The sequence below is a fragment of the Mastigoproctus giganteus genome, chromosome 1, assembly GCF_048544385.1.
Source record: "Mastigoproctus giganteus isolate SK-2022 chromosome 1, ASM4854438v1, whole genome shotgun sequence".
NCBI lineage: Eukaryota > Metazoa > Arthropoda > Arachnida > Uropygi > Thelyphonidae > Mastigoproctus > Mastigoproctus giganteus.
This window is the reverse complement of record NC_143575.1, coordinates 235528282-235551884: the sequence shown is the minus strand read 5'-3', so window position 1 is coordinate 235551884 and position 23603 is coordinate 235528282. Positions and strand designations below refer to the sequence as shown.

Below are 23603 nucleotides of genomic sequence, written 5' to 3'. Positions count from 1 at the left end.
TCTTGAAACAAATTACCAAAAAAAGTGTGTTATTGGGTTCACATTACGATATTTTCACAATATGATGTCTCTGGAACAGATTAATATCATAAAAAGAGGGTACACTGTATAACCAAAAATATACTTAATATTCTTAATGGTTGTAATGCTTATTCTGTGTATAACAGCTTTAATGTAAACCAAAATCCAAAGTTGAATAATTTTTAACAAAATTAAGGAGGGCAAAATATGTATGAGAGGTTTAGTTTTGTCCCACATTTTAGTACACTCAGGTTAAAGTGGGAGTTGATATCTGTGCATTTCTTGTGATACACAGTTAAGATCTTAATTAGCACTGGTCTGTTTTTAAGATTTTTTGTTTTTAGAAAGCTTAAAAGTCAAATTAGTTTTTAGGCTTTCTAAAAATTGTGTGGGTCATTTCACACAATTTTGCTCATTAATGGCCAAAATGAACAATACAGTGAAGTCTTTGATTTATATGGTGCAGAACTTGCGTGCATTAATCATGAGGTGGAGAGAGAGCTGTCACAGATATGCATAAATGTTGGTTCCTCTAGAATGAATTGGATAATTTTGTCCATGGCAGAAGGGAGCAGCAGGATGAGCTGTTCTGTTGATACATATATCTTAACTGTGTATCACAAGAAAGTAGCCTAGATTTTTCATTTCTCTTGTGTGGGTGTGGGAATGCATGCACATATTTGGTTAACAGGTTAAAAATTCCAGTTGCAGAGAACGGTAAAAGTGAGGTAGTTCACAGCATGCCATGTCCAGATTGTGAGGAGTGTTGTGCTGGTAAGTCAGCTTGGAGATTGAACGGTAATTTGACCATGATTGCTAATCCACTTTAAAGTTTTGAAAATTGGAACGTTAGATACCTTCCATGACATATCAACAATGGGTCACAAATTTTGACTCAGATGGGAGCCTACATTTGCAGACCCTATATTTTCATTGCTGTATTTATTATGATCGAGGATACTACTTTCATTATACAGGCAGTCCTCGCTTTGCACAGTATGCATGAATTTCAGTTACCACGGTTTAGTTAAATAACACTAGTTCCCCAACAACATAGTTCAAATATCAGTTATCACGGTTTATTAACTGTGAGTAATTGCATAAATTAAAAACTTTGCTGCTAGCTCTTCAATCCACAAATTACTAAATAATAGATGCGCATCATGATCAGTGACCAGTCACATCACTTCTTTCAAAGTCTGGTGGTCATCGGTGATTGGTCACTGCACATCCGTTATTCAGTTCAAGCACAGACATCAAAGCGTGTGTAGTTGTATTGCTTTCTTGTCTCTCAGTGATAAACCCACTTGACATTTTAGAAAAATGGATAATCAAAAGAGGGAAATGGCCAACAAAGATGAAAGTGCAACAAAGAAATGAAAAGTGATAATGCTGGATGTGATTAGACGATTTAAAAATGGCGACAGCAAAGCAAAGATAGGATGAGACCTAAGCCTGCATGAAGCTACGGTATGAACCATATTGAAAAAGTCCAATGAATATAAAAAACAAGGTAAAATCGCTTCAACATTTTTTAGTTTAAATTGCACAAGGAACAGAAAGCCACTTATGGTTGAAATGGAGCATTTACTTCTACTTTGGATTGAAGACTAATCAAAAAAAATAAAATAATCCCAATCAGGTTGGCTAAAGTTAGTTGTCGCATTGAAAGAAAATGTTAATTACACGGAGACTGAAGAAGAACCTTTTACTGCCAGTAAAGGCTGGTTTCATCGTTTCAGAAGTCGGCATGAACTGATTAATTTTAAGCTAGCTTTTGAAGCTGCTAGCGCAGATAAGGATGCTGCTGTGAAATTTGCATCCAGATTCCAAGGATTAGTTAAGGCAGGTAGTTATGATGATCGTCAAATATTTAATGTTGATGAGACAGGTATTTTTTTAGAAGGCAACCCCATCAAGAACTTATGCGGTGAAAGATGTAGGATCACAAAGTGGCCATAAAGGAATTAAAGATAGATTAACTCTTTTATTGGGAGGCAATGCAGAGGGTGACTTTAAATTAAAACCTATGCTTATCTATCGGTCTGAGAATCCCAGAGCATTAAAACATGATCATAACAAAGCATTTCTACCAGTCATTTGGCGTGCAAATAAAAGGTCATGGGTTACAATAACATTGTTTCAAGACTGGTTTAAATCGTATTTTTGTCCAGCGGTAGAGAGATACTGTAGGCAAAATAATTTAACTTTTAAAGCACTGCTACTGTTGGATAATGCTCCGGGTCACCCTGGTTCTCTTAGGGATTTGAATGAAAATGTGAAAATTTGCTTTCTACCACCAAACTACTTCATTAATCCAGCCAATGGATGAAGGAGTTATTTCAACCTTAGAAGCATATTATCTTAGATGGATTTTTGGACAGGCTATTGACGCTACAACTTGAGATCATGCAATTTCTTTAGCTGAGTTTTAGAAGAAATATGAAAAAAGCATGCGATTGAAAACATTCAAGCATCACCGTGGGAAGTAACAGCAAGTAATATGCGTGCAGTATGGCAGAAACATTTACTGCACTATGCAAATAACTTTGCAGGATTCAAATCGAATGTAAATGAAATTATAGAAGAAATAGCTGACCGTGGGAATGTTGACACTGCCGCCGTTTCAGAGACACTTGATATACAGCCAGAGGAACTTATTGACATAAATGAGGAAAGTGGTTGTGACGAAAAGGATGAAGGTATCCCAGAGGAAGTGGCACCGGCAAAAAACTTCACGTTAAAGGAACTCTCGGAGGTATTTCACGACATTGAAAGCGCAAGGGATAAAATGTTGGAAGCTGATCCAAACTTAGAAGTATGACAATTTGCCAAGGCATAGAAAAGCTGCTCGCTCCGTATCGTAAATTATACAATGAGAAGAAGGCAAGCAGTGCTCAAACTACTCTTGATAAGTTTTTACAAAGTTATAAAACACTTTTTGATTCTGAATTTTTCTAATGTTTTAAATTTCAGTGTAATAAATAAATATTAGTTTTACTCCTTTTTTTCGTACATTTATAACCGACAGTAAGTTTTTAATGCTTTGACAAAAATTAAGGGTACGGAACAATCATAATTTTTTCCATTGATTATTAAGATTACTTTGCACGGTCATTTTTGCGGTCCCGCACTACCATGCGAAGCAAGGACTGCCTTTATTTCTGAGTTACTTTTGTTGTGGCAAGTTGGATGCTAGCATCTCTGACTCCTGGGCCATTTTCTGGCCTGCAGACACGGGGGGGGGGGGGGGGGGATTTTCTGTGTTTGTAATATAGTGGTGCTATGGGCCTGCCATATTTCTGCTTCTGTGATAAAAAAAAATTTTTTACAGGAGAAAATTGACTGTTTCAGTTATACTGTTGAAAAAATGTTTTTTGTTTCTAGTTGTGTATTTTAATATTACACATTATACACAATGTATAATATTAAATATATTATATTACGCTATAACATTTTACAAAGTTATTGTATAATTGTTCAATTACATTATAACTGAGTTATCTTTGCATTAGCAACATCTGCCTAATACCTCATAGGACTAACTTTTGCCTGTAATGCAGCCTGTACACATCTTGGCATAGATTCTGTGAGGTGTTGCAGGATGTCCTGTGATAGTGCTACCCATACATTGCACACTGTTCAACTATGCCCACGTATTATCAGGTGGATGGTTGTAGCATCAAATAGCCTTTTCCAGTAGAAAACATGCTGAATTGGGTTAATTGGGCGAGTTTGGCAGCCATGGGAGGACAGAATTTGTTGTCTTGTTCCTGAAACCAATTTCCAACCTGCCAGGCCTTGTGGTATGGCACATTGCCTTGTTGATAGATGCAGGAGTTGTCTGACTTCACTGTATCATGAAGGGATGTACTTGGTTGGTGATAATAGAAAGGTAGACACTAGGCATTCCCATTGAGCTGTTGATTAACAATGATCAGAGGATCCAGGACATGCCATGAAAACAGTCCTCAAACCAAAGCCTCCATCCTGACAAACACCAACAGTGCACCATGCCGTGGCCTCATGTTTTTTTCTCCAGATGCAGATACACCCATCGGCAGGATAGAGTTGGAAATGGGATTGATTAGACCAGATTTTTGCACATGTCGGTGGTCCAGTGTTGGTGCTAACATGCCTGTGCAATCCACAGTTTCTTGTCTCTCTTGTAATGAGAATGGGTACCTGTGATGGCCATTGATGGCAATAGCTTATATGAATACCCAAGCCATGTGGATATGTCGGGCACGTAGTCCATATGGATATTGGGCCTGCTATTCCCACATTACTGTGTGGTTAGCTGGGCCACTGTGCTGCTTTGCATTGCTGACGTTTTACAAGATGAGACACACATACAGCGCTCACCACCATGAGTGTCGACTACACATAACTGTCTCGCCTGTAACCTTTGGCTTTATTCAACCACTGTTAAGTCAGTCACAGTAGACTCTGACACCACAGAATTGAAGCATTAAACTGTGTTGGATGTTGTTGAGTTAATAGCAACTGTACATCTTGTCCCCACAGGCATTCCACACTCAAAGGCGGAAAGACTCTGATTGTGGAATTCTACTGGATTCAACACTTACATGGACCCGACAGTGATCACTGACAGAGACATATTGCAGCTCTGCTGCCAACATGCCATTTGGTGATCTGAACTGGGTACTCAAACCTGGTTCCCTTTAAAGCCCTATCCCTAGGTGGAGGAGAGGAGATGGGTCTCTGTCTCCTCTCCTCCCCTCCCTGCCTCCCCCATACTTTGCCTAGTGGGGCTTGTACCCACTGACCTCTTTGAGGATGCCTACTCTATTGTCCCCATCCTTCCACCTGTTTCATCCCACTCTAACTAAACCGACTGAGTACACCCTCTAACAATGCTGTCAAATTCTAATAAATGTCTAAATTCAACCACTTTCTCGCAAATCTCTTTCTTTTGGCCTTTCCAAATTCTAGTGGTCACCCCCCCATATATACGCACACTTTGAAAATGAAATGCACAAGGCATAATCCTTATGGGTTTTGGTAATAAACTATATAATATTGGTGTAATACCGATATTATATATATCTATATAATATCGGTATTTCACCGATATAGGAAAGGTCAATATTCCAGGAGGTGAAAGGATAGATCATTTTAAGCAAAAAAGTTCATATAAAAATGTCCCTATCCCGAATGGTTTCCGAGATAGAGCTACTTTAATGTACATTTGTTTTGAAATTGGCATGCAATATTTTCCTTCCCTCCCATCAGACTGCGCCATTTGATTATCAGTTGCCAGGTATCAGTTGATTGTTGTGACTGTAGAAGTGAATCAGACTGCAAGTGAATCAGTGAGTAGTGTCAGCTGTCAGTTCTAATTGTAGAAGTGTTTGCTAAAATGGCTTCTGTGATGGTAGTGCCCCTGCTGCTGTTGAATACCGTCGGCACTTTCCTACATGTCGAATTCCGCATCGTAGAGTGTTTTCCAAAGTTTTCAACACATTGTGTGAAAGTATTATGCTTCCCAGTGCTCATGTTTCATCTGAACGAAGACGTCAAGAAAATGTTCAGGAGCGGGAACACATTCTGAACATGGTTCAGCGTAGTCCTACAGTTAGCACACGAAGACTTTCTGCACATCTCGGTGTTTCACGAACGCGTGTATGGCGAACACTACACGTTGTACCCATCTCACCCACAGCGTGTGCAAAATCTTCACATAGGGGACAGTGCCACGCCTCTTGAATTTTGTCATTGGTTAAATGTCAATCGTGAAGTGCTTCCATCAGTACTATTTACTGACGAAGCCACGTTTACCCGGAATGGAATCAACAACACACGTAACACTCATCAGTGGTCGCATGAGAATCCACATGGTACAGTGGAAACAAATTTCCAAGTTCGTTTCTCAATTGATGTGTGGTGCGGTATGACTGATAACCTGTTGATAGGTGCCATTATTTTAGAACATCAAATGACAGGACACAATTACCTTCAATTTTTGCAAAATACATTGGGTGAACAAATAGAGGACATTCCTTTGGCCACACAGTGTGCTATGTACTTTCAGCACGACGGGGGCCCCTTCCCATTCTATCAGATGTGTAAAGCAACATCAGGACTGAATTTTCCCTAATTGGTGGATTGGTCGTGGTGGTGCCTTTAACCGGCCACCAAGATCTCCAGACCTAATCCCATTAGATTTTTGTTTATGGGGTTGGATGAAGAGTCAAGTGTACAGAAGAAAGGTGGATACAAGAGATGATCTAGTTCGCATAATGGATGCTGTTGCCCATATAAAGGAATGTGAATATACACTTAGACAAGCAACACTCCATGTTCTCATGAGAGTAGAAAAGTGCATTGAAGTTGATGGTGGCATTTTTGAAAATTTATTATAAACTGTTCCAAATTTGTCACTTGAAAAATAAATAGTCAAATGCCTCTATCTCGGAAACCATTCAGGATAGGGCACATGTTTATATGAACTTTTTTGCTTAAAATGACCTATCCTTTCACCTCCTGGCCTGGAATATTGACTTTTCCTCCTGGGACACCCTGTATATATATATATATCTTGCCAGTGAAATGAAGAGTACTTAAATAATCTACTGGATGCCTGACCTGCCTCCTTGTGGCTGGTTGGTTTTTTTTTTTTTTTTTTTAGGAGCATTAGCAACTAAGGCCATATTGCTCTGGGGATATGCGGTGGTCATTCCCTGACCTTTCCGCATCCTCCATATTTGGTGGTCGCGGGCTTGAACCCCGGTCTAATCAAGAAGCACGTGCTACGCACTGCTGCTCCTGCCCACCTGGCTACGGAGGCGCCTCTCCTCGTGGCAGTGGTGGGGGCCCAATGGCTAAATGGTCAGAGAAACAACAGAACATAACACTACACAACAAACCACTCCCCACACACTTTTTAATTCTCTTGCCTCCACAGAGTTCGGTGTCACATATACAAAGAATCCAATGTTGAGATGGGGAAAACCCTGTGGTGCCATCAGACAACTAACAACTTTACACTTGTACAATGCCATTATACAATGCACATTATTTTTGCACATACACATATATATATTATTTAAAAGTTATAAAGATATAAAGCATAAATTTACACTTTATTACTAAAAGTTTATTATCAATTAAATGATATGTGAAAATTGGAAGAATATCACCCACAGGTTAAAAATAAATTTATACTTATGTACTTGGCTTAATGTTTCGGGCACTGGAAAGACAAGGCATAGATACCCCATATATTATGATTTTGAAGAAAATATATGAGAATGCTACCCCCTTTATTAGGCTAGACAAAGAGAGTAACAAATTTAAAATTGAGAAAGGAGTTTGACAGGGAGACAATATCTCCGAAGTTGTTTACTCTGCTGCCCTGGAGGAAGCTTTCAGAAGATTAGACTGGTCGCAGAAAGGAGTCAATGTGAAAGGAGAGTACCTAAACCATTTACAATTTGCAGATCACATTGTGGTCATAAACCATGATCCCAAAGAATTAGAGGAAAATCTTAATCAGTTATGCACAGCTAGTAAGGATTTTGGACTAAAGATGAATATGGCTAAAACAAAAGTAATGATGAACAAGTATGTCACAGAAAGGAATATAATGATTGAAGGAGCAGTAATTGAAAACGTGGAGTCATATACTTATCTGGGACAAGTCATTAGCTGTAATAGTGATAAATGGATGGAAGTGAAGAGAAGAATAAATTTTGGATGGATAGCATTCAGGAAATATAGTCACATACTGAGGAGCAATATCCTAATTTGTCTGAAACGTAAAATAATGGACCAGTGTATACCCCCCACCATGACTTATGGAAGTGAAACTTGGGCACTTACTAAAAGAATGGAAGAGAAGCTGAGAACTACACAGCGAAGAATGGAACGAATTATATTGGGAATGAGACTGTTAGATAAGAAGAGAAACACATGGTTTAGGCAGCAAACTCAAGTAAAGGACATTCTTATCAAAACTAAAGAACTAAAATGGTCTTGGGCAGGACACATAGCTCGAAGACATGATGACAGATGGACTAAGAAAATAACAGAATGGTACCCAAGAGGAGCTAAGAGAAAACCTGGAAGACAACAACAGAGATGGACAGATGAAATTCATGAGTTTGTGGGTAGTAAATGGACGGCCATTGCACAAAACAGAAGGAACTGGAAAGTTGCTGGAGAGGCCTTCATCCTGAAGTGGATTGAAAATGGCTGATGATGATGACTTGGCTTAATTAATATACATATTAATTAAACATAACACTTTGTAATATGATTATAATTTAAAATACAGTAGCCACTTATTTGGTTTAAATTATAACTACGAAGTCTATTTATAGATTTTTCATTATTGTATAACAGTCTATATTCGCGATCACTTGCACCAGTATCTTCCAGAGCTTGGTCTCCTCAGGACAGCTATAGCCTCGTGAGTTCGTCAGTTTTGTAACTGGAATTCGTTCGGGTTCATCTTTATTTTCCTCCTCCTTGGTGAAATTATTAGTAACAGACTGGGCAATTTCTTCATCTGTTAAAGCTGTAATAACTTGTAGATCACCATCAATGTTTACCCAATCATTAAACTCCTGTTCACCCATGTCTTCAAGTGTTTCAGTGTTTACTATTAGTATTAGTAATGGCCGCATGGTGCAAAAAAAAAAAAAAAAAAAACCGAATAAAATAATGATAAAAAAAATAATAATTAATAAAAGAAAAGGAAATTAAACCTATCATCTTATGCGTTTCCCTCACCGAAGGTACTGTCCAGATGATCTTTGAATTTCCCCAAACTGTCAGCCTCTACCACCCATGTAGGCTACTTATTCCAGTAATTTATAACTCTCTGGCTAAAATAAAACTTCCTGCAGTCCAATCTAAACATCTTCCCCCCCCCCAACTTTAATTTATGTCCCCTAGTTCTATCATCATTTATATCTTGAAATTTCATCCTCATTCATTTTACTGATGCCTCTCAGAGCCTTAAACACCTCAATCAAATCTCCGCTAAGGTGTCTAGTTTCCAAACTCTGCAACCCACATATTCCACGTCTTTCTTCATAAGGACGCCCTTTTGCCAATCTCACCAGGTGAGTTACCCACTTTGCACCCTTTCAAGAAACTCTGTCTTTCTTTAGGTGCGGTCTCCATACTTGAACACAGTATTCCAAGTGTGGTCTAACAAAAGGCTTATAAAATGGGATTATCACGTCCCTATCTCTACTTGCAAAAGTTCGATAGATCATCGATAGGACACCATGGACCTTCCTTGCAACCTGTTTACGATGCTCAGAGAATTTCATGTCTGACCGTATCGTATCACCCAAGTCCCTTTCCTCTAGTACTGGGTTTAGTTGAACTCCACCAAGTGAATTAGTTATTTTGGGATTACTGTTTCCCAGGTGTAGTACCTTACACTTTGTTGGATTAAAGCATAACTGCCACTTTTTTGACCATTCCTGAAGTCTATCTAGGTCTCTCTGAAGGATCTCAGCTTGACAGTGATCATTAACTACTCTACCAATTTTAACATCATCTGCAAATTTAGACATCACACCCTCTATCCCTTCATCAATGTCGTTTATCAATGAAAATTAAAAACAACAGTGGTCCTAATACTGATCCTTGGGTAACCTCTCTTCTTACATCAACCCAATCTCAGGAATAGCTGTTTATCACAACCCTCTGTCTCCTGCTATCCATCTTAAGACTTTCCCAGCGATTCCAACCTGTTCCAGCTTATAAAGCAACCGCTCGTGTGGGACTGAGTCAAAAACTTTGCTGAAATCTAAATAAACAATGTCGAAATTATTCCCTAAATCCACCTCATGAGTGACCCTTTCAAAATAGCGAACCAGATTTGTTAAACATGATTTTCCCTTTACAAAATTTTCCCTACCACTGATGTCAGACTGACAGGTTGATAATTTCCTACTTCACTCTTAGAACCACCCTTATGTATGGGAGATACATTGGCACTTTTCCAATCTAACAATCTCCCCAGAGTCTAGTGATGCTCGCATAATTAGCCTCAATGGTTCAAAGCACTCACTTGCTGCCTCCCTTAAGATTATAGGGTATATTCCATCAACTCCAGGAGCCTTACTGGTCTGTAGGCTCGAAAGTTTTTTCATTAAATAATCTTGCGAAATTTCAATATCATTAATTACATATTTTTCAACTTCGCTCCCACAATTTCCCATTACCACAAAGGTTTTTCTTCTGTAAATATCGATGCAAAGTAACTGTTGAGTTCATCTGCAACGGCAGCTGGTGTATTTAATACTATCCCCTTTCCCTTACGTAAAGGTCCGATCTGGTTTGCCTGCTCTTCTTAGCATTTATATATGTGAAGAATTCCTTATCCCCCCCCCCTTTGCTCTCTTTGCTAGCGATTTCTCATAAACTGCCTTTGCCTGTCGAACCTTTTCTGTGGCTCTATTACAAATCATCTTGTAGCTGTTATAGGCTTCATTACCTTTTATTGGGCACCTCCATAGCTAGGTGGGCAGGAGCAGCAGTGTATAGCACACGCTTTTTGATTAGACCGAGGTTCGAGCCCGTGACCACCAAATATGGAGGATGCGGAAAGGTCAGGAAATGACCGCTGCATATCCCCAGAGCAATATGGCCTTAGTTGCTAATGCTCCTAAAAACCAAATAACAAACAAACAACTTTTTATTGCTCTGTAACTTTTCCATGCCACCTTTTTCTGCTCAAGTAATGTGGCAACTTCACTATTCATCCAACTTGGAACCCTCCTCGTGGAGTATTTTTTTAATGGTAAATACGCATTCAAGGCATCTGTGATTAATGTTTTAAAAGCATACCACAGTTCAATTGTATTCGTTCTCTGTGCGATATCTACCCAGTTAATAGAGGCCATGTAGCACCTTGAGGCATCATAATTTCCTTTTCTGAAATTATAACCCATTCCTTTGCCTTTTACTACTGCTACCTGTCTTCATCATCCACCGTAGAACTCCGTGATCGCTTCCTGCTACTGGTTCCTCTGCTGTCAGCCCTGTTATGTCATCTGATTCATGGGTGATGATGAGGTCTAGGATATTCTTTTCTCTAGTACTTTCCCTGACATGTTGATACAAATAGCAGTCAACTAGTTGATTTAAAAATTTTGTTCCTCATGTCAAGGGCGCCTCTGTAGCCAGGTGGGCAGGAGCAGCAGTGCGTAGCATACGCTTCTTGATTAGACCGAGGTTCGAGCCCGTGCCCACCAAATACGGAGAATGCGAAAAGGTCAGAGAATGTCCACCACATATCCCTGGTGCAATATGGCCTTAGTTGCTATTGCTCCTAAAAACCAAATAACAAACAACAACAACAAACAAAACGCACAATGAATAACATAAAAAAAACTTAAACATTTGCTAATCAGATAGTGAACAGAACATTGTGTGCACTTAGCCTGTAACAGAGCATCAGTGCAGTGCACCAATAATGCTACAAATTGGAAAAATATGGTCATGTATTATTCAAAATCATAATGGCGCAATTGTTCGCCACTGGCAAAAGTCATGAAAACAGAATTCATCTCTCTTCATCTCATGTTAAATCATCACAGTAGGATCTGAGAATGCTACAACAGACAAATAGCAACCCTGTGAAACTCAATATTTCACTAGTTCACACTTAACATGATGCTATCATACTATATTTACCCAAAACTAAGAAGAATCTTATTGCAACTAACTTAGTTCAGGAAAAAATTTAAGATCAACAAAGCTTAAAATAATCCTTGATTGTAGCTCAATAATGGTCGAGACAAATTAAAGATGCAGATTGTTCTCCCTCAGACTGACTGGGAGTGTAATTACTGCCTGTTATTAGTATTCCAGTGATTAGCTGTTTTGTTATTTGTTATTATTCCCAAGTATTAATTTTGATTTAGAATTATGCTGTAAATCACTTGATAATTTGAGGTAGTACAGTTGGTCATCGACTTACAACCAACTTCTGTTCTGACTGACAGGTCATAAGTCGATCTGGTCATATGTCGGCCATATATTTATTAACAGTATTTTTTAACCTTTCTAATCTTTTTATCATCTTTATAATTTATTTTTATAATCTTTTAAATTTTTATCATCTTTTATTTTTCATTTTAAATACAGTAATGTTTTTATCTTTTACTTAGCGATATTGTACATACCTTCGTTTCTACGCCTAGGCTATCTCTCTCTATGAGGTTAAATTCAAACGTTCTCTACATTTTAATTGGTTTATTATTCATACTGTTTATAAAAATACAAAACTACAATCTATAATTATATAGTACATAATGTGAAAAATAATACTATACATAATGTACTGTAAACGCAAAAATACAATCTAAAATTAATGTAAAAATTAATACAAATGAAATTTACAAAATCAGTTTTTAATCTTTGCTTGTGCTGGGTTGTGGATCGTCAGGGTCAAGTTCTTGGGTTGAGGTAGGAGATGTTTTCTTGATGAGGAACATGCTGAGCTTTGTTTGAACAGTTTTTCTTTTTTTCTTCATATATCTCACAATAGCAACACACAGCATCTTGAATAATACGTTCAACCTTTGTGAATCGTTCGACATTAGAGTCCATTGCTTCGAAACTGGTGGCTTTATTCAGTTGCGAAAAAGAATCTGATAAACCCTTTGCAGTGAATTTCTTTTCTGGTTTCTCTTCTTCCTCTCTCGCTTTTTCTTGTGCCACTCTCTGTGCTTCCAATTCAGTCAACTCTTCATCCGAAAGTTCTTTTGCCTCACAATCTAGCTACTCCTCTACGTCTTCTTTTTCACATTGTAATTTAAGATTTTTTTGCAAGTTTAATTATTTTTTCTGTAATCACTTCCAGCTCCCTCCTTTTTCAGATCCTTCAAATGTAGTATTCGCATAACATTTTAGACACTTTTTCCAAATTCCCGACATACAATTCTTTGTTACACATTCCCATGCGGCCGAAATATTCTTGATACACTGAAGAATGTTGTACTGCTTCCAAAAGTCTTGCAAAGATAAATCAGAATCAGAATCTATCACTTCGATGGCTTGTGAAAATGTCGTTCTGAGATAGTGAGCCTTGAATGCTGAAATAGCACCCTGATCCATGGGTTGAATAAGAGCGTTTGTGTTAGGTGGCATAAAAACCACTCTAACATCATGATGAAGGTCGTCCAGATGAGGGAGGTGGCCAGGGACATTGTGCATAACCAATAAAACCTTGAAAGGGATACCTCTCTCCGCACAATATTTATGAGCCTGGGAAATGAAGCAGTTCATGAACCAGTCTTCGAACAGTGCTTGAGTCATCCAAGCTTTAGGGTTTGAATGGTAGTAAATGGGCAGTGTGTGCTTGTTGATGTGCTCAAATGCACGAGGGTTTTCTGAATGATAAATGAGAAAAGGCTTCAGCTTAAAACCCGCGGCATTCCCACCAAGCAACAAAGTTAACTTATCCTTAAATCTTTTAATCCCGGCATCCTTTTTGCTTCTTGGCGTATGTACGTACATTAGGCATGCGTTTCCATTGCAAGCCGGTTTCATCTATGTTGAATATTTGTTCCAATAGATAACCTTCTTCTTTGATTAAAGAGTCGAAACTATCAACGAATTTTTTGGCTCCATCTTCATCTGCACTTCCTGCTTCTCTTGTGACATGTACATTATACAAAGCAAATCTTTTTTTAAAACGGTTAAACCACCCAGTACTAGCCTGAAAATCTTCTGCATAATCATCTCCGGCACGTGATTTTAAACTCTGAAACAAACTTCTAGCCTTCGCTTGCACTGTGTGAAGGCTCATGGGTGTACCTTTTTGTATTAAATCTTCCATCCACATAAACAACAATTTCTCCATTTTTTGGATGGGTCCCTGTCGTTGTTTGGTTAAAATTGTAGACTTAATAGGTGCAGAACCTTTCACAGCTTCCCGAATTCTTTCTTTGTCCTTAAGTATCGTCAATACCGTGGAATGTGATAACTTCAAGTCACGTTCTATCGTATTCACTTTCTTTCCGCCTTCATACTGCTGGATAACTTTCATTTTACACTCTAAATCAATAGTTTCCCTTGACTTCTTAGCTGGCGTATATGAAGGCATTTTCCTTTTACTAAACATTTTATGGGTATTTCAGTAGAATTTTAATTAATACACCACACGCAACAGATGCTTGAAAGCGACTGAGTGTATGTGAGAGAGAGCAACCGAGTGTATGTGCCTGGTTGTGTCCTCAGTAGGGACTTCCTGATTTATTATTTATTTATTTTTTGTGGTTGTAAGTTGACGACCAAGTGTACTTTCAATTGATGTGCGTGGTTTTTTTTTTTTTGGTTTTTTTTTTTACCCAAAAATCTTTTTAAGTTGTATGTTTTATGCTATGTTATTGTGTTATCACAAACAAACAAGCCTAAAATTTAATTCTCAATTTGAATGATTTTACTACCTGACTTGATTCAGTAGCTCATTTATTTTTGACCTGAAATTGTTTCTTTTTGTCTTCTGCTGTTGTGTACTACACTGGATAATCCTTGATAGTTTGTGCATTGGGATGTCTATTTCCATACTCAATAGTTCTAATGAGATGTGCCAATATGGCCAAACTATATGCCCTTAATGTGCTGACAAGCTCTGGTTTTCCACACTTTATTCCCTATTGTAAATTATAAGAGTAACCAGTCTTGTGCTGGTTACTTGTATAATACAATGTCTTTTGTTGTGATTATACTGACATTTTGAGAACGAGGGTAGCCTGTGTGGACGTAGCTTTTTGCCGCTCCTGGAACAGAGAAGTTTTTTCTGATTTATTTTCTGTTTTATTAGCTTAAATTGGCATATTAACTAATTTTCTAGAGTAGCTTTATATTCCTATTTACGATACTTAGTGGCGCCTCCGTAGCCAGGTGGGAAGGAGCAGCAGTGCGTAGTACACGGTTCTTGATTAGACCGGGGTTCGAGCCCGTCACCACCAAATACAGAGGATGCGGAAAGGTCAGGGAATGACCACCGAATATCCCGGAGCAAAATGGCCTTAGTTGCTAATGCTCCTAAAAAAAAAAAAAACCAAAAAAAAAAAAAAAAAAACGATACTTAGTTTAAAGTAACTTGGATAGAGATTTTGTAGGTATTACTTAGTATCGGTAAGGGTATCAAATCCACGTGTTTACCGTTCGTAAATTGCCGCCATTGTTACGCGATACAAAATATCTCGAACTAGATAGCATAAGCTTAATATAGTATAGTATAGTACATAATATTGTCAATTAATCAGTAAAATCTATTAATCTTGTTGAACTTCATTGTCAATTAAATTGTACTTTTAACTATACATATAACGACTTAGGTTACGTAACATAAATAATTAGTGAAAATAAATAATTAATACTTAACTTGATACGGAAGTTATATAAAGGGATTTCGTAGATAACACTCGATACTGAAACATAAATATAGCGTTATAACTGTGTTGGGATACAAGTTTAGGGATTTAATTTTGTACTGAAATTGAAATTTTATTGAAATTAAATCGAAATCATGACTCAGACCACAGCAGCAAAGCAAAAGGCTCAAGCTAATGGGAGTGCTGTGGCTCAGGGGAGAACTGAGGGGGCCAGTTGTCCTCTGAATCACAGCCTTTTAAAATGCACTATTTGCTTGATGTTTGTGGAGCAGTCGGGTACAGGACGTGATACTGCCATGGGGGATGTCTTTGTGTGTGCGCGATGCAAGGAGTGTACGGAAATCAGGCGACAACTCAATGTTGTTATGGGCCTATATGAGAGCTTGAAGGACAGGGTGGATGCCCTCGAAGGATTAAAAGTGAGGGGCCCATCAAGCTCTCAGCTGCCCACACCAATGCCAGAGCTTGCACTTGGTCATCACGAAACAGCGGCAGCCCCCAAGGCAGAATGCGCTGGTCCCAAAGGAACTAGTAGTTGTTGGTGACTCTATTGTCAGGGAAACGGGAAACATGCTTTGCAAAAAGGATAGGTGGAACAGGACCGGGGTATGTCTGCCAGGGGCAAAGGTTGATGACGTAGAGCGGATATAATCTTTTAAGGACACAAAAGGTGATATAGTTGTACACATTGACACTAATGATATTAAGAGTAGGAGATCGGCGGAAATACTTAACAAGTACAGGTCACTGTGGAAAAAAAGCCGTGAATTAGGGTTGAATTTGAAAGTGTCTGCAATTCTGCCCAGGCACGATAGGAGGGAGTATATGATGAGAGCCCTGTCGATTAATTCGGCCCTGGAAAGATTGTGCAAGGCTCAAGGGGTAGAATTTTTTTCAGCCTGGTCTGTACTTGTTAACAGGAGAGACTGCTTCTACAGGGATGGAATACACTTAAATAGAAAGGGTGCAAGAATGTTTGCTGATGCTATCGAGGCAGTGTTAGGTGGGTCGGAAAACTGCTAGACTGGGGGGATACAAGGACTAATAGATTAACAGTAGCCACTGGCAGAGGTTAAAGTGATTCTTGCACTGCTTCTATTGGAATGAGCAGCAGCCTAGAAAATAAGATGCAGGATATTTCAGAGACTGTTGGGAATCATTGGGGTACAAGTAAACACATAGTTTGTGTTAGGGTAACTAAGAAAAAGAACAGGTGCATGTATACTTGCGTGTACACCAATGCTAGGAGTTTAGTAAATGAATTTGAGGTATTGTTCAAAACATCAAAAGCAGATATTGTTGGGATTTCAGAGACGTGGTGTCACACAGATATAAGGAATGCAGAACTGGAATCTGAGGAGTACAATGTCTACAGAAAGGAAGTACAATGTCTACAGAAAATCGAAGAAAGTGAAGCCAGTCGACCTCGCTGGACAGTGCAATGTCAAGTTAGTTTGGTGTGACATAAGCATTGGGAGATCAAAATTGAGAGGGGTGTGCTATAGGCCTAATGATTCTGATGAGTATAATAAGAAACTGTACAGGGAAATAGAGTGGGCCAGTAAATCAGAGAGTCTTATAATGGGGGATTTTAATTTCCCAGATATTGACTGGAATTTGGGGGCTGGTCACTCACACACTGGCAAGGCTTTTGTGGATTTATTGGATGATTGTTTTCTACATCAGCATGTTCGGGAGGCAACTAGAGGGAGTAATATTCTTGATTTGATTATCAGTAGTTATTCTTCATGCATTAAGAATCTGCAGATAAATGAACCACTAGGTGGCAGTGATCACAGTGTGCTGAAGTGGGATTTACTCAAAGAGGTAACTACCATTAGGGGTAAAGGGAAGGGTTATTGCTTCCGTAAAGGCTACTACGATGGACCGAGACAGTATTTAAATTCTATACAGTGGGACCAACTGATGATGTTACCAACAGCAAATTCAAAATGGGAAGCATTCAAAGAACTTATCTTGGAAGCTACTAGGCTTTACATACCAACTAAGAAATATTGTTCAAGGTTTAGGCCAAAATGGATGTCAGATGAACTAATGAGGCATATGGCAGAGAAGAAAAATGCATGGGATACATACAAATTAACACATGACACAGAAGCCTATGATAGATACAAGTTGTTATGCAACCAAGTTACAAAGGAGGTTAGGCAGGCGAAGGCAGATTACGAGAAATCCTTGGCAAGGGATGCAAAGAAAAACAGCAAAGAGTTCTTTACTTATGTAAACTCTAGAAGGAAGGGGATGAATCAGATTGGTCCACTTGATATCGATGGGTCAACTGTTGATGATCCTGCTCAGGTAACTAACAAACTAAATGAATATTTTGCATCGACATTCACACGTGAGGAGTTATTCAGCGAGGGGAATGCCAGAGTGTATTCAACTCTGGCAGTAAGCTAGAGAATCTTGTAATAACTGAGAGTAAAGTGGAGGAAAAATTGTTGAAGATAAACACAAGAAAGGCACCTGGGGTGGATGGGATCTATCCAGTTATATTAAAGGAGGCAGCAAAGGAAGTAAGCAAACCCTTAGCTATAATTATGAGAGCTTCCTTGGACTCAGGGGAAGTACCCATGGACTGGAGATGTGCAAATGTGACCCCAATTCACAAAGGAGGATTAAAGGCTGACACAAGTAATTATAGACCTGTGAGTTTAACTTCTTTTCCGGGAAAATTAATGGAGGCGCTGGTTAAAGAAGCACTGCAGGATCATCTAGACAAGACTTCAGTTATAGCTCTGACACAGCATGGTTTTTTTAAGGGGTAACCTTGAAGTCTTGCAGTCACAAAAGAACTGGATGCAGGGAATAACTTTGATATTATATACTTGGATCTTAGAAAGGCTTTTGATACTGTTGCACATGGAAGACTGCTGCACAAATTGGAGCAGTGTGGCATTGGAGGCAAATTGCTGCTATGGATAAAGGGGTGGTTGAGGGGGAGAAGACAGAGAGTGGTAATCAAAGGACACTGCTCATCATGGACTAATGTTATTAGTGGAGTCCCTCAGGGTTCAGTATTGGGTCCATTATTGTTTTCTGTATTTATAAATGATATTGATGATGGTATATCAAGCTTAATGTCCAAGTTTGCAGACGATACGAAGGTAGCAGGGTTGTCAAGGACACTACTGACACTATGCTGCTGCAACAGGATCTGGAAAGGATGAGCAGATGGGCTGAGAGGTGGCAAATGAAGTTTAACATTGACAAATGTAAAGTACTACATATGGGAAACAGCAATCCCAGAGCAACGTATCAACTCTGTGGTACTACACTGACAGTTGTAGAGAATGAAAGGGACCTGGGGGTGGTTGTGCAGGCAGATATGAAGTTCTCTGAGCAGTGCAGACGGGCTGCAAGAGTTGCTCATGGTGTATTATCAATGATATATAGGAATTTTTCCAGCAGGGATAAGGAGGTGATTATTCCCTTGTATAAGGCAATGGTCAGGCCACACCTAGAGTACTGTATACAGGCCTGGAGGCCTCATTTCAAGAAGGATGTAGAGCTGCTGGAACGATTACAGAGAAGGGCAACAAGATTAGTTAATGGAACAAAGGGGTGCTCTTATGAAGAAAGGCTTAAGTTTTGCAAATTACAGTGTCTGGAGACTTAGGAACCAGCGAGGTGATCTGATAGAGGTGTATAAAGCCTTGAATGGTTTGAGCATGCTGAATGCTGATGGGATTCTTCCTCTTGCTCAGAATAATCACCTGAGAGAGCACAAATTCAAATTGAGGAAAGACAGATGTAGGATAGACGTGCAGAAATTTTCCTTTAGCCAGCGGGTGGTTCGTTGGTGGAACAGACTTCCACCCCTTGTCGTGGAAGTTGATAGCCTAAAAAAGTTTAAGGCTCAGCTGGACAAGTATTTTGAATGAACAGAGGTGTGAAGTGGAAGTAGTTATTTTTTAATTATTTTTTATTATTTATTATTTTTTTTTTTTGGCTGATGCTGCATAAGCTTGCTTTCTTGCATCAAATGCCTCTACTAATGCTAATGCTAATTTTCTCTTCTATTCTCTGTTATTATTCTACTTTCAAAATTAGTTACATCATATGGTTTGTCCATTTTAATCTACATATCTACTGTAAACATGTATGTGCCTTCATACATGCAGCCACAGACATATGATACTGTCATATAGAAGTATGCTGTTTCCTTGTGGGGCTTATTAATTTGTCCATTTGTAATAGTGTGTAATTATTTTTGAATTGCATTTAAAAGTTAACACTAAGAACAAGTGTGAGTTGCATGTTTTTCTTTGACATTTAAATTGTTCTTAAAATTTGCACTTCTATACTACCTTCAGTAAGTTGTGCGTCAGTCTTAAAAAGATCAAATTTTGAATTTACATATATATTTATTCCTCTGTATCTATAACTTTTGATTAACCCTCTACTAGGCTCGATAAAAATATAGTATTATTAGCTGGCACACCGGTGGAATTTTCCCGCCATTGTTATGTTTGTAATAAAGACATGAAATAATTCAAAATTATAAACTTTTTTGAAGCCACCTTTATTTTCGATCTGTTATGAACACAGCTGTGAAAAATCCATATTTTTATATCGAAAACATATTTTTAATTATTTTTTAAAATATTCCCAACGTGATTTGCACATGCACTTTAGATGGTTTTTATAACTTTTTATTTATACCCACTTATGAGCATTATCTTTGCTATTGGTGAGTAAGACTTGAATAAAAAATTAAAAAAACATGTTTGCTCCAGCTGTTGGATATAATGATGATAAACATAAATAACATTTTATGCAAACAATGCATTGGCATTGCAAGATGCTGTGATCAAATGTGGTCAGCATGCTTGATGCTTATGCAGTAAAATGCATAACAAAGCTTAAAAAACCCATTTTCATTTATTTTATTTTTTTATGGTCAGATTTCTTCAGTAACAAAACAGTGATATGATTGAAAATTGGCATTAGCATTAGAGGCATATGCTGCAAGAAAGCAAGCTTATTTAGCATCAGCAAAAAAAAAAAAAAAAACCTTCCCTTGTCACCCATCCATTTGTTCCAAACGTTAGTCTAGTTCAGCCTTGAATTTATTTAAGCTGTCAACTTCCACAATGACAGATGGAAGTTTGTTCCTGCAATCAACCACCCGCTTGCTAAAGGCAAATTTCTGCACATCTATTTTACAACCGTTTTTCCTGAATTTGAATTTATGCCGCCTCAGGTGCAGAATCTGAGCAAGAGCAAGAATCCCACCAGCATTAAGCTTGCTCAAACCATTCAAGACAATATACACCTCAATCAGATCACCTCGCAGGTGCCTAGTCTCCAGATGCTACAATTTGCAAAAGTTAGGCCTATCTTCATAACAACAACCCTTTGTTCCACTCAGTAATCTCGTTGCCCTTCTCTGTACTCATTCTAGTAGCTTAACATATTTCCTAAAATGAGGCCTCCAGACCTGCATGCAGTACTCAAGGTGTGGCCTGACCATTGCCTTATACAAAGGGATAATCACTTCCTTATCCCTACTAGCAAAATTCCTATATATCATTGATAAGACCCCATTAGCTACTCTTGCAGCCTGTCTGCACCACTCAGAAAACTACATATCTGATGCACAATTATCCTCAGGTCTTTTTCATTCTCCACTGCCCTGAATGTATTTGTTAATTTGTTAACGTTAAATTTCAGTTGCCACCTCTCAGCCCATCTGCTCAACTTTTTTAGATCTTGTTGCAGTAGTGTACCGTTCTTACTTTCATTAACAACCCTGCCAACCTTTGTATCGTCTGCAAACTTGGACATTAAGCCCGATATACCTTCATTAATATCATTGATTAATACAGAAAACAACAATGGGCCCTGGGGAACTCCACTAATAATATTAGCCCATGGAGAATAGTATCTATTGATTACCACTCTTGTCTTTTCCCACTCAACCATCCTTTTATCCATTGTCGCAACCTGCCATTAATACCATACTGCTCCAACTTCTACAGTAGTCTTCCATGACAACAGTATCAAAAACTTTCCTAAAATCGAAGTGTATGATATCAAAATTATTTTTTGCATCCAGTTCCTCTGTGACTACATCATAGTATGCAGTCAAATTGGTCAGACAAGACTTCACCTTAACAAACCCATGCTGTGTCTGAACTATAACTACAGTCTTTTCTAGATGACCCCGCAGTGCTTCGTTAACCAGCAACTCCATTATTTTCCTCACAACAGAAGTTAAACTAACAGGTGTGTAATTACTTGTCACCTTTCAAGATCCCCCTCTGTGAACTGGGGAAACATTTGCACATCTCCAGTACATAGAGACCTCTCCTGAATCCAAGGGCACCCTCTCATGGCTAAGGGCCTGCTTACTTCCTTTGCTGCCTCCTTTAATTTAACTGGATAGATCCCATCCACTCCAGGTGCCTTTCTTATGTTTAACTTCAGCAATTTCTCCTCCACTTTGCTCTTAGTTATTACAAAATCATTTAGCTCCCTGCCAGAATTTAATAACCTTCTGGCATTCCCTTCCCTGAATAACTCTTCATGTGTGAATGGAGATGCAAAATACTCATTCAATTTGTCAGCTACCTGAGCAGAATCATCAACAATCGATATCAAATTGACCAATCGGATTCATCCCCTTCCTTTGACAGTTTACATAAATAAAGAAACCTTTACTGTTTTTCTTTACATCTTTTGTCACTTGATTACAGATTATCTTATATCTACCATAGGCATCTGTGTCTCCTGATAATTTGTGTCCCAATGATTTTTCTTCTCTGCCATGAGTCTCATTAGTTCATCTGACATCCATTTAGGCCTAAACCCTGAACAGTATTTCTTAGTTGCAATGAAAAATCTAGTAGCTTCCAAGATTAATTCCTTGAATGCTGCACAGCAGATTATACCAAAACAGCCCTGATGCTAACTGTCCTTTGGGTATTAGAATAAAACACCTCTTAGAACTAAATTTAACCTTAGACAAAGTGGCGCATACCCTCCAAATTCTCTCTTGCTCCTTGGAATATAACTCCACCTTCATGTGACTTACATCTACATGAATGGAATAAATCTACATTACATAGAGAAATCTTTTTTGCAACTATACCATGCAGTAGTGGTATAGTGGTAACTCCACCTTCATGTGACTTACATCTACATGAATGGAATAAATCTACATTACATAGAGAAATCTTTTTGCAACTATACCATGCAGTAGTGGACCAGTTTACCAACTTTGTCATAGTACATACTAATGGATCAAAGAATGATGCCCACGTTGGAATCGCTGAAGTTTTTCCAAACATCACATTAGCCTCTCAGTTGTCACGTGAATTCAGTATATTTTCCACTAAACTAATAGCAATTCAAGTTGCACTGAATTATGTTGAGTCCTCTGATATTAACAACAGCATAATTTTCAGATTCTTTAAGTGCACTTTAATTACAAAAAAACACCATGAACATCACCCACCCAGTTGTGAAAGGAATATTCACCTCTTTACATACCTTATCAGAACTTTGGAGAAGCATATACTTCTGCTGGGTCCCAGGACATATGAAAATTTCTGGAAATGAACTAGCAGACAATTCTGCCAAACTGGCTCACCTACCATCCGACAACAAGCGGAAATTACCACGTCAAGACTATAAACCAGTAATCCAGGAAAAAAGCATGTGCCAATGGCAGTTATCACGGAAAAATCAACCTAACAATGAGCTTCGAGGTATCAAGCCAAACCTTGAGCAATGGCCTTCCAGCTACCTACAACAGGAGGTAATATTGGCTTGTCTGCGAATAGGTCACACAAATATCACTCATGGTTATCTTTTAAGAGGAGAGATACCCCCTCAGTGTTATCACTGTAACACAATGCTTTCAGTGAAACACATTCTTGTTGAATGCATAAAATATACAAGAGAATGCAAGAATCTTTGCACTCCAGCCACAACAGAAGGTCCTCTTACACGTTACTTTTAAATAATAAAACAAATGTCTCAAGCATTTTTACCTTTCTCAAAATGATTAAAGTATATAATTTTTTTTAGTTAGTTAAAAACTAACTTTCTGGTATTATTTTTTTAAATTATATCTATCTGAGAAGAAATAGCATACATACTTACCATATGTATGGCATACTATGGACATAGTTGCTGATGCGCCTAACAAATCCCTGA

General features: G+C 38.4%; 1 protein-coding gene across 1 annotated transcript in view; it reads left to right on the top strand.

The window, feature by feature from the left end:
• Positions 1–23603, top strand: part of Ythdc1 (YTH domain containing 1) — a 163391-nt gene that overhangs the window by 53192 nt on the left and 86596 nt on the right. The gene's annotated exons all lie outside the window — the stretch shown is intronic.